Below are 12460 nucleotides of genomic sequence, written 5' to 3'. Positions count from 1 at the left end.
CCATCACTCCTACACTGAGGACCAGAGTTTCCCAAGGAAGAATTCTCATCACCTCAGCTAGGACTATTTCTGAGGAAAGGAATTGTAAATAGCTTCATATTCCCAAGTGGACCTGATTGTGGTGTCCTGCTTTGGGATAAATTGTCCTATTAAAGTGACAGCACCAAGGGAGCCCACGCCCAAACTCCTGCCCTTAGAAAGGATAAGATGGTGAGTATATATTGCTTTAAGCCACTAAACGTGTGACAATTTGTTACACAGGCACAACAAATGGATACATATTGTGATCATTTATTATAATGCCATAATAACTGCCACTCTGTGGAGTGTCTAGTGTGCCCTTGCCTTTGTACGAGGGCATTGATACATATTCTCCTAATTCTTACAACTTGGTGATGGAGATACCTTAAGGACTATTTTAGAAATGAAGAAACTGAGGTTCAAATAACTTGTTCTAGCACAGAATAAGAAGCGGGAGGAACGATTTGAACCCACGTCTATCTTATCTGGAGTTCATGCCCTGAAGTATGAGGGCAGTTTTCTTTTATTGTGAATTCTTTCTTTCTTTCCCAGCCTCTAAGCCATGCATTACGTTCTGGGTTTAGTAACATGTCAATATCCTGCTACATGCTTGGGTTTCCTCGCTTCCCTCCACTCTTAGTTCTGCAAAGTGCTCAGGAAACCTAGCCCATCTCCGGTGCAAGTGCCTGGACACTGAACCCTCCTCACAGACACGTAGCGCCCCCAGCGTGTCTCCGACAAGGCTTCCCTAGGAGTTACCCTTGCTGCCTCTGGGGTCAAGGTTCCAGGAGCTGTAGGCTCCAGGGTTCTTCACAAGGCCAACTGTATCTAGTGCCCCCAACCCCCTACTGGACGCTGCCATTGACATTGTACTATGTATTCATTTTCTAAGGCTGGGTAACAAATTACCACAAATTCAGTGGTGCCGTGTGTAATGACAGCCTAGTGAAGGCAGCAGGAGGCCTTTTGAATCAGCCATATTTGGATTTAACTTTTGGTTTCCTTGAGCCTCCTACTTACCAGCACTTAGATGAGAGCTAGCACATAGAAGATACTTATTCAAGTTTGTTAAATCAATGAAGTTGATCAATACTGATGATGATGATGACGACAACAATGATGGCAGCAAGATGGTGGAGTAGGAAGACTTCTGGAAACCAGGTAAGACATCAGAGTACGCCAGGCAAACTCCAAGCTAATAGTAGTTGGCTTGAAACAGGTTCGTCCACTTGATATCAAAAACCATTAAAGACCTGAAGACTGTGTAGCAGAGACAGCCAGCGCAATGGTCCTCCACACTGGTTCGTGGTCTTTGGAAGACACTCTGAAAATGTAGTTGTATGAACAAAACCACCAATACTTACTGCAGTAAAGAAAGAACAGGTCAGAGAAACAAACCTGTGGGAGCTTTTGGATGTTTCTTATCGTTTGAGACTTCAACAGAGTGAAGTGCGTCTGGCAGCCTTAATGAAAGGTATGTCTACTAATTTATATTTGTATTTTGTTGTTGGAATTGTTTTATGATTTGGAATCTGATTTATTTATAATGCCTTATAAATTTATAGATAATAAATCACATTTAGTTACCCATTGAATGAATCATTTTTGTTGAAAAAAAATTAGCAGCACAAGTTTATTATCTCAGGTTTCTGTGTGGCAAGAGTCTTGGTAGAGTTTAGTTGGGTCCTGTACTCAGTATCTCACCAGACTGAAATCAAGGTGAGGGCCTGTGATCATATGGAAGGCTTGAGGGGCTCCTCCAAGCTCTCCAGTTGGGGGCAGAATTCAGGTCTTTGGGGTATGGTTATAAAGGTCCTATTTTCTTGCTGGCTGGTGACTAGGGACAATTTTCAATTCTCAGAGGCTGCCATCAGATTCTTGCCATGTGGCCCCCTCCATAGACAGTTCACAACATGGCACTTCAAGGTCAACAGGAAAATCTTTATGATCGCACTTAATCAGTCTAGGAACATTTAGGATAATGTCACTTTTTTTAAAAAGATTTTTTATTTATTAATTTGACAGAGAGAAATCACAAGTAGACAGAGAGGCAGGCAGAGAGAGAGAGAGGGGGAAGCAGGTTCCCTGCTGAGGAGAAAGCCCGATGCAGGTCTCAATCCCTGGACCCTGAGATCATGAGCTGAGCCAAAGGCAGAGGCTTAACCCACTGAGCCACCCAGGTGCCCCGATAATGTCACTTTTGATCACCTGCTTAGGGATCTTAATTATGCCTGCAAAATACCTTCATTCTTGCCATATAATATCACCTAATTATGGGAGTCATAGCTTATCATATTCATTGGTTCTGCCCATACTCAGAGTGAGGGGACCGTATAAGACATGTACAGGAATTCCCATTCCAGGAATGGGAATCTTAGAGGCTGCCCAAATATTGCCAGCCACGCAGAAATTGAAGACGGTACAGCCATCCCTGAAGACTAAAGGATCCTGAGAGGTTAGAATAGTCAGTGCCATTCTTCATGGTCCTTGAGGGAACCCACAGGCAGATGACGGCAACTGCACATCATGGGCCTCCAAAGCATGATGTGATGCTGATGGCCGGAGTCCCCTAATCCAGGGAAATTTAGGACTTTCTTTCAGTTTGCATATTCCCAGTTTCCAGAAATTTCCTTCCATGCATTTTGTTCTTCTTGTTTGTGGTGTGACAAAATTATTACCATTGTGTTGAGAAAAATATTTATTATGACCGCTTCAATTTTCCTCCTTAGTCTTGTTTTTTAACAGAATAATTAGTGTTTGTAGAGGCAGCTCTAAGGCTTTCATTTGTCATGGAAAATCTAGGTAATAGGCATAGGATAGAGAATATTCATTTTTTGATTCTCCTTTCTTATTGTCATAGGAAGAAACACAACATTTCTTGTTCTATTTTAAAGATTTTTTTTATTTATTTGAGAGAGAGAGCACGAGCGGGGGGGGGGGCACAGAGGGAGAAGCAGACTCCCCGCTGAGCAGGGAGCCCTATGCAGGGCTCGACCCTGGAAGGCCAGGATCATGACCTGAGCCACCCAGGTGTCCCGAAACACATCATTTCATCATAGTTTCACATATATTTTCCAGTTTCTTACGTATTCTGCCCATTGTATAGACTCTTTTACATTTCTCTTAAAGACGTCTTTCTTGGAACTGTTGGGTTCCTGTTCCAATAAGAATGAACCATGGTCTAAAGCTTCTGCCCAGCTGTCAATCCATTTCTGTATAATTCCTGGTTTGTTTGACTTTTTCTTCACTCCCTGTCTTCCTTTTTTTCTTCCCTTTGGGTTTTCACCTTCCTTCTGTTGGAATACATCTTAGGTAAATTTTTCAGAAAGAGTACATGGAAAATAGTACTCTATTTTCATGCATATTGGAATATTTACTTATGATTGATATTTTGGACTAATATTATACTCTAGGTTTTCACATTCAAGCTCTGAATAGTGTTTTAGGGAGTAACAAAGAGTTCAAGGAGCAAATAAGAAAAGCATTCAGGCAGAGGAAACATCTATGCAAATGTACTGAGACATGAAATAACAGGGTATGTCTTGGGAACGAGGAACAATTCAATACTGTAGGGCTGTCAGGGGCAAGAATTAGAGGGAAGGGAGAAAGTATTGGGAAATATGACGGGAGGAACAGGTAGGGATCTTGTTGGCCAGGCTAAGGGGATTAGATACAATACTGAAGCGAAAAGAAACTGCAGATTAGTCTTAATCTGGGAAATACCAGAACTGTGATCCAGAAAGATTAATGACTTACTTAGAGCAGTTGTATGAAGAATGGCCATGAGATTGGAAGAAAAGGAACCTGCACAAAAGAAGTAGCTCATTATAGCTGAGTGGAGAATGGTAGAGTAGTCACCAGGGACAGGTCGTAAGGGGGGTTACAAACCAAAGTTAAGGACTTTGGATTTTATTCTGGAGCAATGGCAAGACTCTGGACTCAAATAGTGGGACAGTTTAATGCTTTAGAAGAATCACTCGATACTGTGCAGGAGAATGAATTAATGTTGGGGTAGAAAGATGGAAGGTAGGAGGCCAATCACAATATTGTTCACTTCTTGCCATTGTAGTACCTGGAACGGGAGTTGACAGGGCCTGAATTAGGGTCCTGCGGCTGGACAGGAGTGAATGGGTTTGAGTGATACAAGGAACATGAATTGACAGCCAAACGATATATTGATCAGATGTGGGAACAGAGAAAGACAGAATGACTCATGGGTTCTCAGGTTGGTCCAGTGGATGGATGAATGACTCCATTCACTTAGGAAAAGACATCGGGGGAAAGATGTCATAATTTGGGATAAAGCAGGTGAGTCACATGTGGATCTCCTTCTGTCTCTCCTTAAATGTTAATCACTTTTATCTGGCTGGTGAAGCAAAGAGCTTAGTGTGTTTCCTCCTCCAGAGCGAAAGAACATTCTCCTCATCACACTACCCTATCCTGGAAACATCCCCCCTTTGGCTTCCTGGCTTTAGAGGGACCATCTTCTTTCAAATGCTCTCCATTTCCCCCAAACATAGGGGTCCTTTACAGTTGCCAAGCCCTCAACCTAGAACTGTTTTCCCCGCCTCTTTGGTCTTTCGATGTTAGTGCCAAGTAACCGCCTCAGGGAAGGCTGTCTGCTCCCGCCCCGACCCTGGGGACACTTGTTCCCCTGTAACCCTTGCCTTCGCATTACTAAGCTTCTGCACCCATAAAGAACTTTGTAGTCTACGCGGTTCCTTTGTTTTTGTGAATAACTTTCTCCCCCCACTAAAGTATAGCCTCCACCAGGGTAAAAACTATGTCTTACTCATCACCGTTTCCACGAAGCCTAGAACAAATGTTTGTTGAAGGAATGAAAGAGAAGAATGCCCTGAAGCTTAGTGTGGCTGTGACCACAGAGGCTTTCTACCCCCAGAGTGAAATGACTCTTCTCAGACGACTCTCAGCAGCTGTTTGAGAAGCTGCGTGGCTAATTTCCAGACACGGGCCCTACTGGGGCCACTGCACACAGTTCCGGCAAAACTATAGGTCTCCGGGATGCACCGCTTCGAGTTGTGATCCGGGGAAGCCACACCTGCCGACAGGTCACTCTAGGCAACAACCAGCAGGAGGCTTGCAGTTCTACCTCCAGACGAGGGGGCACGTGCCACCAAAGCATTCTCCTTTAGGCACATTTGCTCTCTGGAGACCACGAGGTCCTCGAGCATGAGTGGTTGTGTCCTTTTCACCCTGGCCGCCGCTGAGCGCTGGCCGCAAAGATGAGCTCGATACAAACGTGGCAAATAAGCAAATGCATCCGTCAAGACGGAGCTGCTGATCTGCCGTCATATAATTTTTTTATAGTAAAATTTCTTTTATAAAATTGTTTCAAAATTATCAAAGCAATAAAGCTTGTAAAAATTCAAATAATAAAAAGTTTACACGGTGAAAAAGAAAAGATGCCCTTTATGTCTCCTCTCTAATCCTGAGTATCTGCTGTCTATCTGTCTACCCATCTATATCTATCTATCTGTCTGTCTGTCTGTCTATCTGATCTATCATGTTTGTCTATTGCTGGTACAAATTGCACCAGACGGTTTAGAATCAAGCAAGAGGCTGGGGACCCTGGGTGGCTCAGTCAGTCAAAAGTCCAAACTCTTGATTCTGGCTCAGGTCATGATCTCAGGATGGTGAGATCGAGCCTGGGTCAGACCCAATAGTGTGGAGTCTGCCCAAGAAATTCTCTTCCTCTCTCCCTGCCCCTCCCCCCCACAATGTACACTCTTTCTCTCTTAAAAAAAAAAAAAGGCACCAGTTAAGTTCTCCATTACTCATCTTGTTAGATGTATAAATGAATATAATTTTAAATATAAATGTGATTATGTGATTGACTGTATTTCATAAAATCTGAGGCATCAATTATAAGGCCTGTCATCATTTTATGTTTTACTGAAGAAAATAATGCTACCTCTTATAATTTATAGGAGCTGTTGATTGTATGATGCACCGCAATTTCAGAAGTGTTGATATGTAGGAAAAAATGTTTTAGAATCAACAAAATAAAGTACTATATTATTCTGCTCCTAGACTTTGCTAGTTAGTGATTTGCCCTAAAGATCTTTCTGTGTTGTTATAAGAAGATTTATCTCATTTTAAAAATTATTCTATAGTATTCCAGATAAGGATATCAAATAATTTATTTAATCGTTCATCCGATAAATTATAATTGTTGCATTTGAGAACAGTGTTTTAAATAAAATTTCTTATGTATTTTTGTGTATCTTTTGAATATATCTATTTCCTAGAGGTAGAATTACTAGGTCATATTAAATTTTGACAGTTACTGTACATTTGTCCTCTAAAAAAATCTTTTTATTTGTTTATTTATTTAAAAGATTTATTTATCTATTTGAGAACGAGAACATGCATGTGTGTGTGCGAACACACAAGAGGGAGAGGGACAGAGGGAGAGAGAATCCTCAAGCAGACTCCCTGATATGTGAGAAGCCTGACATAGGGAGCAATGCTGGAACCCTTAGATCATGACCTGAGCCAAAATCAAGAGAAGGACATGTCACCAACTAAGCCACCCAGGAGTTCCTAAAAAACATCTACCTATGATCTTGCAATAATATCTCAGAGTGCCTATTTCTTCGTACCCTTATCGAAACTGAATAGAATAGCACCAATAGTTTCCATTTTTCTAATCTAACTGGCAAAAAAAATGGCATTATGTTTTAATTTGTACTTCTCTTGCCAGTCAAGGTAAGCACATTTTCACATATTCACTAGCCACATTTATTTCTTCTGTGGTATCTTGATCTTTCATGTTCTTTAACCGTTTTACTATTGAATGGTAGTTTTTTTTAATTGACTTATTGGTGTGTTTTATACAGTAAGGCTCATTAATCTAAATGTATCTAACATGTATTTTCTCTAAATTTTTTCTCCTTTTTTGCTGAGGTGTAACTTTTTATACAGGCATACTTTTCATTTTATTTTTTTATGGCTTCAAACATGTTCTGTATTTAAAATATCTTCCAAACTCCAAGATGGCAGAATTAGTTTTTCCAGAGTGTTCCTCTGTTTTGTGTGTATGAGAGTGTGTACATGTGTGTACACATGTAAAATATATATTTTTCAACCGTTTGTCCATTAATAATTTATTTTTGCATATGCTGTTGGATAGGGATCTAACTTTCTTCCTTATCACTAACAAATCATTCCAATGCTCTTTGTTGAATAGTTCTGCATGTCTTTTGCTGTGGAATACATTTTTATCCTGATTTGAAAGTCCTCCTTATTATAGACAAAATTCCTATGCTTACCTATGTCTCTTTCCGGGTTTTCTTATCTTCTTTCTTGAACTATGTTTCTCAATCCTTATTATTGTTACTTCATATTTTGCTTTTCTATTCATTGGGGAAAATCATAGAAGAAATAGACAGGAATATGCATTGAGTCTCCAGATACTGATTGGTTGTTCTCTGTGTGCTGGGCTTCATTGTAAGTCCTTGAGTGTATTCAGTAACCTTACTGAACTTCAACGTAACTGTTAATGGTTTTAAAAACAAATTCCCTATTTAGTCTTCAATCCTTGGCTTTCTTTATAGCATTTTCTCTTCAAGGTGCACTTAAAAATTGTTTAAGCAAATAAGTAAACAAAAATTGTTATGTTCCATTAACAGCCCCTAAATTTGATTGGAATTGCATTAATTTATAAGTTGATTGCATTAATTTATGGAATAAAGTTATTGAGCAAATTAGACAAAATAACTGCTTATCATTTTGGGTCTTCCCTGTGCAAAAACTTATACCTTCCCTTTATGGGCCCTACTTTCCTTTTTCTAAAAAAAAAATGAAGATAATTGATTGCATTAATATCTCATAAGATTTCTGAGAGTAAAGAAATCTTCTAGTTAATTCCTAGCACATTATAAGAATATAATAAATATTGGTTACAATTATTATCATTATTATTGTTATTGTTATTGCCTGACTCAAGTCTTTTAGGGCTTCTTTATGTCTTTAGAGTAGTTTTATAGCTTTACTGCTGATATTTTGTAGGTTTGGTTGTTATTTTATTTCCATTGTATGCTCTCAATGTTTTTTGCTAATATGTAAAAAACATAAATTGAAATGTGCATGAATTCTCCAAATATTTCTGAATGTCCTCTATGGGCTTTCCCCAGTTCTTCCTCCAGGCTAGCTCTGGTGCCCTTGGGAAGTACCAGGTATGGAGAAACAAAGGCCAGTTTCAAGAGTCACCATGTGCGCTTCTCTCAAGGTTGACATGTTATCACTCCAAAATCAAACATAAATACACTTTTAATGCTTGATCTTTCATATTAATCATCCCTCTGACCACATTGGATACATTGGAGAATTGGCTATGTTGTACATGGAAGTAATAATTGCCATCAGAAACTCTGAATACTGACTTATATAAGATACAGACTTGACCATCTACTTTGCAAATAGCCACTTTATATATATAGTTTAGGAAGCAAGTTTGTTTTGCGACATCATGGATAACTGAGGATGCCCAACAAGAAGATATGGCTTGGCGGATTCCAGCCATTCCTACGATGCTAAGAGAAGAAGTGGCTAAGCGTTACTCAATGTACACGATGTTTAGATAGGATATTTTGAAACAGAAGATGATGTATAGCATCTCACTGTGCTATGCTAGTTAGACTAGAGTGGCTGAAGCTGCTATGAATCTAAAAGAATATCATCTCTCCCTTAAACCAATTACCCAGGAGATTCACCATGGCCCTGTGCAACTGAGTCACATCATTAATATCAAAGGAAAACTACAATGATCTCTCTGGTATTTAGATTTTTTTTTGAACTCCCCAAGATATTTTGTTGGCTGTGTCCAGGTCTAGGAAGCAGTCCCACAGCTCCAAGTTTATTTATGTATCTGCAGTCTTGCAAGTCAATGGAGCCCACTCAGTTTAGACTCAGATCATTTAAAAGTGGATATTGCTGTTCCGAACACTGTCGAACTTTCTCTTCTCTCTCTTCATTCTTACCACCATGGTATCCCCCAAGTATCACTGGCCTGATTCCACTGTGTCAAATGTATGCAGCAGGGAAAGGGGATACACCAGCAGCTGGAGGAGCTGAGCGGAAGGAAGGAGACTAAAACATAGTAATCCCATTTTAAGTAACAGGCACCGTGTTAAATGCTTCCAGATACAATACCGCATTTAATCCTCATGGCACTCTTGCAAGGAGAACATTATTATGATTATTGTCACACACGAAGAAACTGAGGCTTGGACACATGAAGGTCTGAACCAGGGTCTCTCGGACTCCAACACCCAAGTGTCGGTTCGTTCTGAGCCCCAGCTAGAGCTCCCTGGGCTCTTTAGCCAGGTCTCCAGGAATCCCCGAGACAAGACCTGTGTGATACTGGAGCCAAAGAGGAGCCTAGATGAGTTGGACCCATCCACATAGTCCTGGGTTTCTTTACTGGGAGCGTGATCTGCCAAGCTCTCCCCTGACAGGCGTGTCAGAATTCTTTCCAACAGAATGAAGACCTGTAGTCGTCATGGGGATGCGTCTCTGTTGTTCTTTCAGCTCCCAAATCGGCTTCTTGGAACCAGGTCACAGACTTGTAGGAGTTTCCATCCACAGTTTTGCTTAGTCGGTTAAGATCAGATGAGCAGGGCTGAGGAAGCCGTAGGCAGACAGCATTAGTGGTCATTCTTTCCCACAATACCGCACTCCATTCTTCTAACATACCTCAAGTGCATGCCCTCGGCCAAAACAGATCTGGCAAGAGGGAGATTAACAATGATGACAAAAATAGTCCCTGACTTGATAAAACAAATATCAACTGGGTCAGGGAACAAGAACTGCCCATAACCAACCTGGGGATCTAATACGTTCTTCATGAGGGCAGGATTGCACCATCTTAAGTATTTCACCTCACGCTAACTCTGAAGTTAGACCTTATACCACTGCCCTTGAACTCAGTCAATATTTGCAGACTGCAGGGGGAAAAAAAAAAAGCATGCAGAATCTGCAAGAGGGGTAAATGTAAGATATTCGGGAATAACTTATGTGGTTTCCTGTCAGCTCATAATTCCCTATTTGTTGATCTTTCAGAACTGACCTTCCGAGACTAGGTCACTCGGGCCGATGTTTTACTATCACGGTGTGTGCGTTGTTGGGGGGTGGGGGGAGGAGGAGGTGGCGCTGAGTTTTCATTGAATAAAACGTGGCTTTGTCTGGGTCCGGTCTCCCTAATTTCCTCTCAAGATAAAGATGAGCTCATTGGCACCGATCCGCCTCTAGATCAGTAAACACTCTGCATGGGTCAAATTCCAGCCCCGGACCTGAGGCTCCGGCACTTCGGGAGCCCATTGATTTTCCCCTTCCTGGGGCTTCAGGGTGAGAGAGGTCAGGGCAGGTGGGGGTGCCGGTGGCCTGGATTTCCTCTGCCTCCCACCTCTGCCACCATGCACGCTCCGCGCAAGGCTCCAGTTCCCAGAAGTGTGAGCGGTGAATCCCAATACACCCAGCGCCGGTTTCCAGACCTGGGGGCACCTTCTTCCCCGTGGCCCTCTGCACCCCCACTCTGCCCTCCACCCAGACTTCCAGCATGGGTTTTGTGTCATCTGTTTCACAAGTTAATTTTCTTTCCTGCTCACTCACTCTGAACTCTGTTCTTCGTAAATAATGTTCCCCTGCCTCTTTCCCCACTTCTTCCTTACCTGTGGTAGGGACCCATGTGCCCCGACATCCTGCTTGGACACACTCACTGGGGGAAAAGGCACCTTGCTCCACTCCTGTTTGTGTACTCTGCTTGCTTCCCTTACCCGATGCCCCATGAGAATAGATTTAGGCCATCAGACTGGCAAGAGAAAAGAAAAAAGAACCAAGCATCAGTGGTGACATTTAAGATATCAGTGACCACCCAGTGAGGACAGCCATGTCTCCCACACCTCATGGTCAACGGTAACCCTTCCCACCTGACCGCCTCTCCCTCCTACCCTCTCTTGAGCACACAGCACACTAAGCATTTTGCATAGCATGGCTCCTGGACTCCTTAGTTTGAAAGGTTGGAGTTATTTATTCTATAAAGTGAAGATTCAAAAGAACTAAAAACCAAAGTCAAGGCTTCGGCCTCAGGTGTAGGTGTGTCTGGCTTGGTGTGTCCACCTTCTTCAGGAGTCGCCGACGGCTGAGGTGAGCTTGGCGGTGCAGGCTGCCCACCAGGGACCACCAACCAGCCCAGGGGAGCCACTGATCGGGGGCAGGCCTCGCTTCCTTTGCTGTGCAGGGAGGGGGGCGCTTTACCTGTGTGCTTTCGTATCTTAATACACAGGCTTCCTACAAACCATAGCTGTGCTTGCTTGCTTGCTGGGGGGGGGGGGGGAATGTATGCATTTATTCAGAAATGTAAAAAGTAAATGCATTTATTCAGAAATGTAAAAAGTAAATGTGGAAACTCCCCTCTCACCTAAATGCCTTCTGCGCTCTTCCACTCCCCAGTGGTCGCATTTACTATAAAGCTGTGTGTTCTCACCGATAGTGCGCGTGCACACAGTCATAGAGCTCTAAATAAAGGTGTAGCTGCTTTAAAAAAAGAAAAAACAGGAAAGTGGAGTCATGTTATATACACATATTGTTAGATCTACTTAAAAAATTGACAACATACTATAGAAAACTTCCCATTTCACTACATAACTGTAGCTCAATCTCAAACTTTCATGGGTACATAATATTGCATAGACCATGGAATTAAAATACAAATCTTACTACTAAAAATGCAAATAAAACTCTTTTAAAAAAAGCACAGATAAGATTTCTTTTTTTGCATGACTTTTTTTTTTTTTTTTGCATGGCTTTAATTTGTACTCTAGTCAAATATACCTTAAAGAGGCATTTTATTTTAACATATTTTAACAATTCACCCAGTGTTGGAAGTTTAGTCTGTCTACAATTTCCCCTTGTTACTTATAATCCTGCAATGAGTATCCCTGAACTGTCCCGATAAAACTGAGATACAGTAACTGAAGTTTTTGCATCTGTGACTCTTTCTTGTTCAGTCCAGGGCAAGCACAGTTTCTGGAAGGGATTCATGGAGCGAATGCAGAGAATTAAGAACCAAGGTTTTCACTTTAAAATTTCTAAATAGGGTCTTAACATTTAGTATTGAGATAAAAGTCAAGGTTTTTAATTTGCCAGAGCCAGCCTTTGTGTGTGTGTGTGTGTGTGTGTGTGTGATAAGAAAGACTGTTTTATGTCCTTTGCAGCATTATTTACAGTAGCCAAGATAGGGAAGTAACGAACCTAAGTGTTCATCTATGGATGAATGGCTAAAGAAAATGTGGCGTATTGTATGTAATATGGAATATTATTCAGCCATAAAAAGAAGGAAATCTTGCCATTTGTGACGATATGGATGGACCTTGAAGGCCTTATGCTCAGTGAAAGAAAGAAGTCAGATAGAGAAGGA

Source organism: Mustela putorius, unplaced genomic scaffold, assembly GCF_011764305.1.
Source record: "Mustela putorius furo isolate JIRA1106 unplaced genomic scaffold, ASM1176430v1.1 tig00003993_pilon_pilon_pilon, whole genome shotgun sequence".
In the NCBI taxonomy this organism is placed as follows: Eukaryota; Metazoa; Chordata; class Mammalia; order Carnivora; family Mustelidae; genus Mustela; species Mustela putorius.
Note: the sequence above shows the minus strand (reverse complement) of the source record.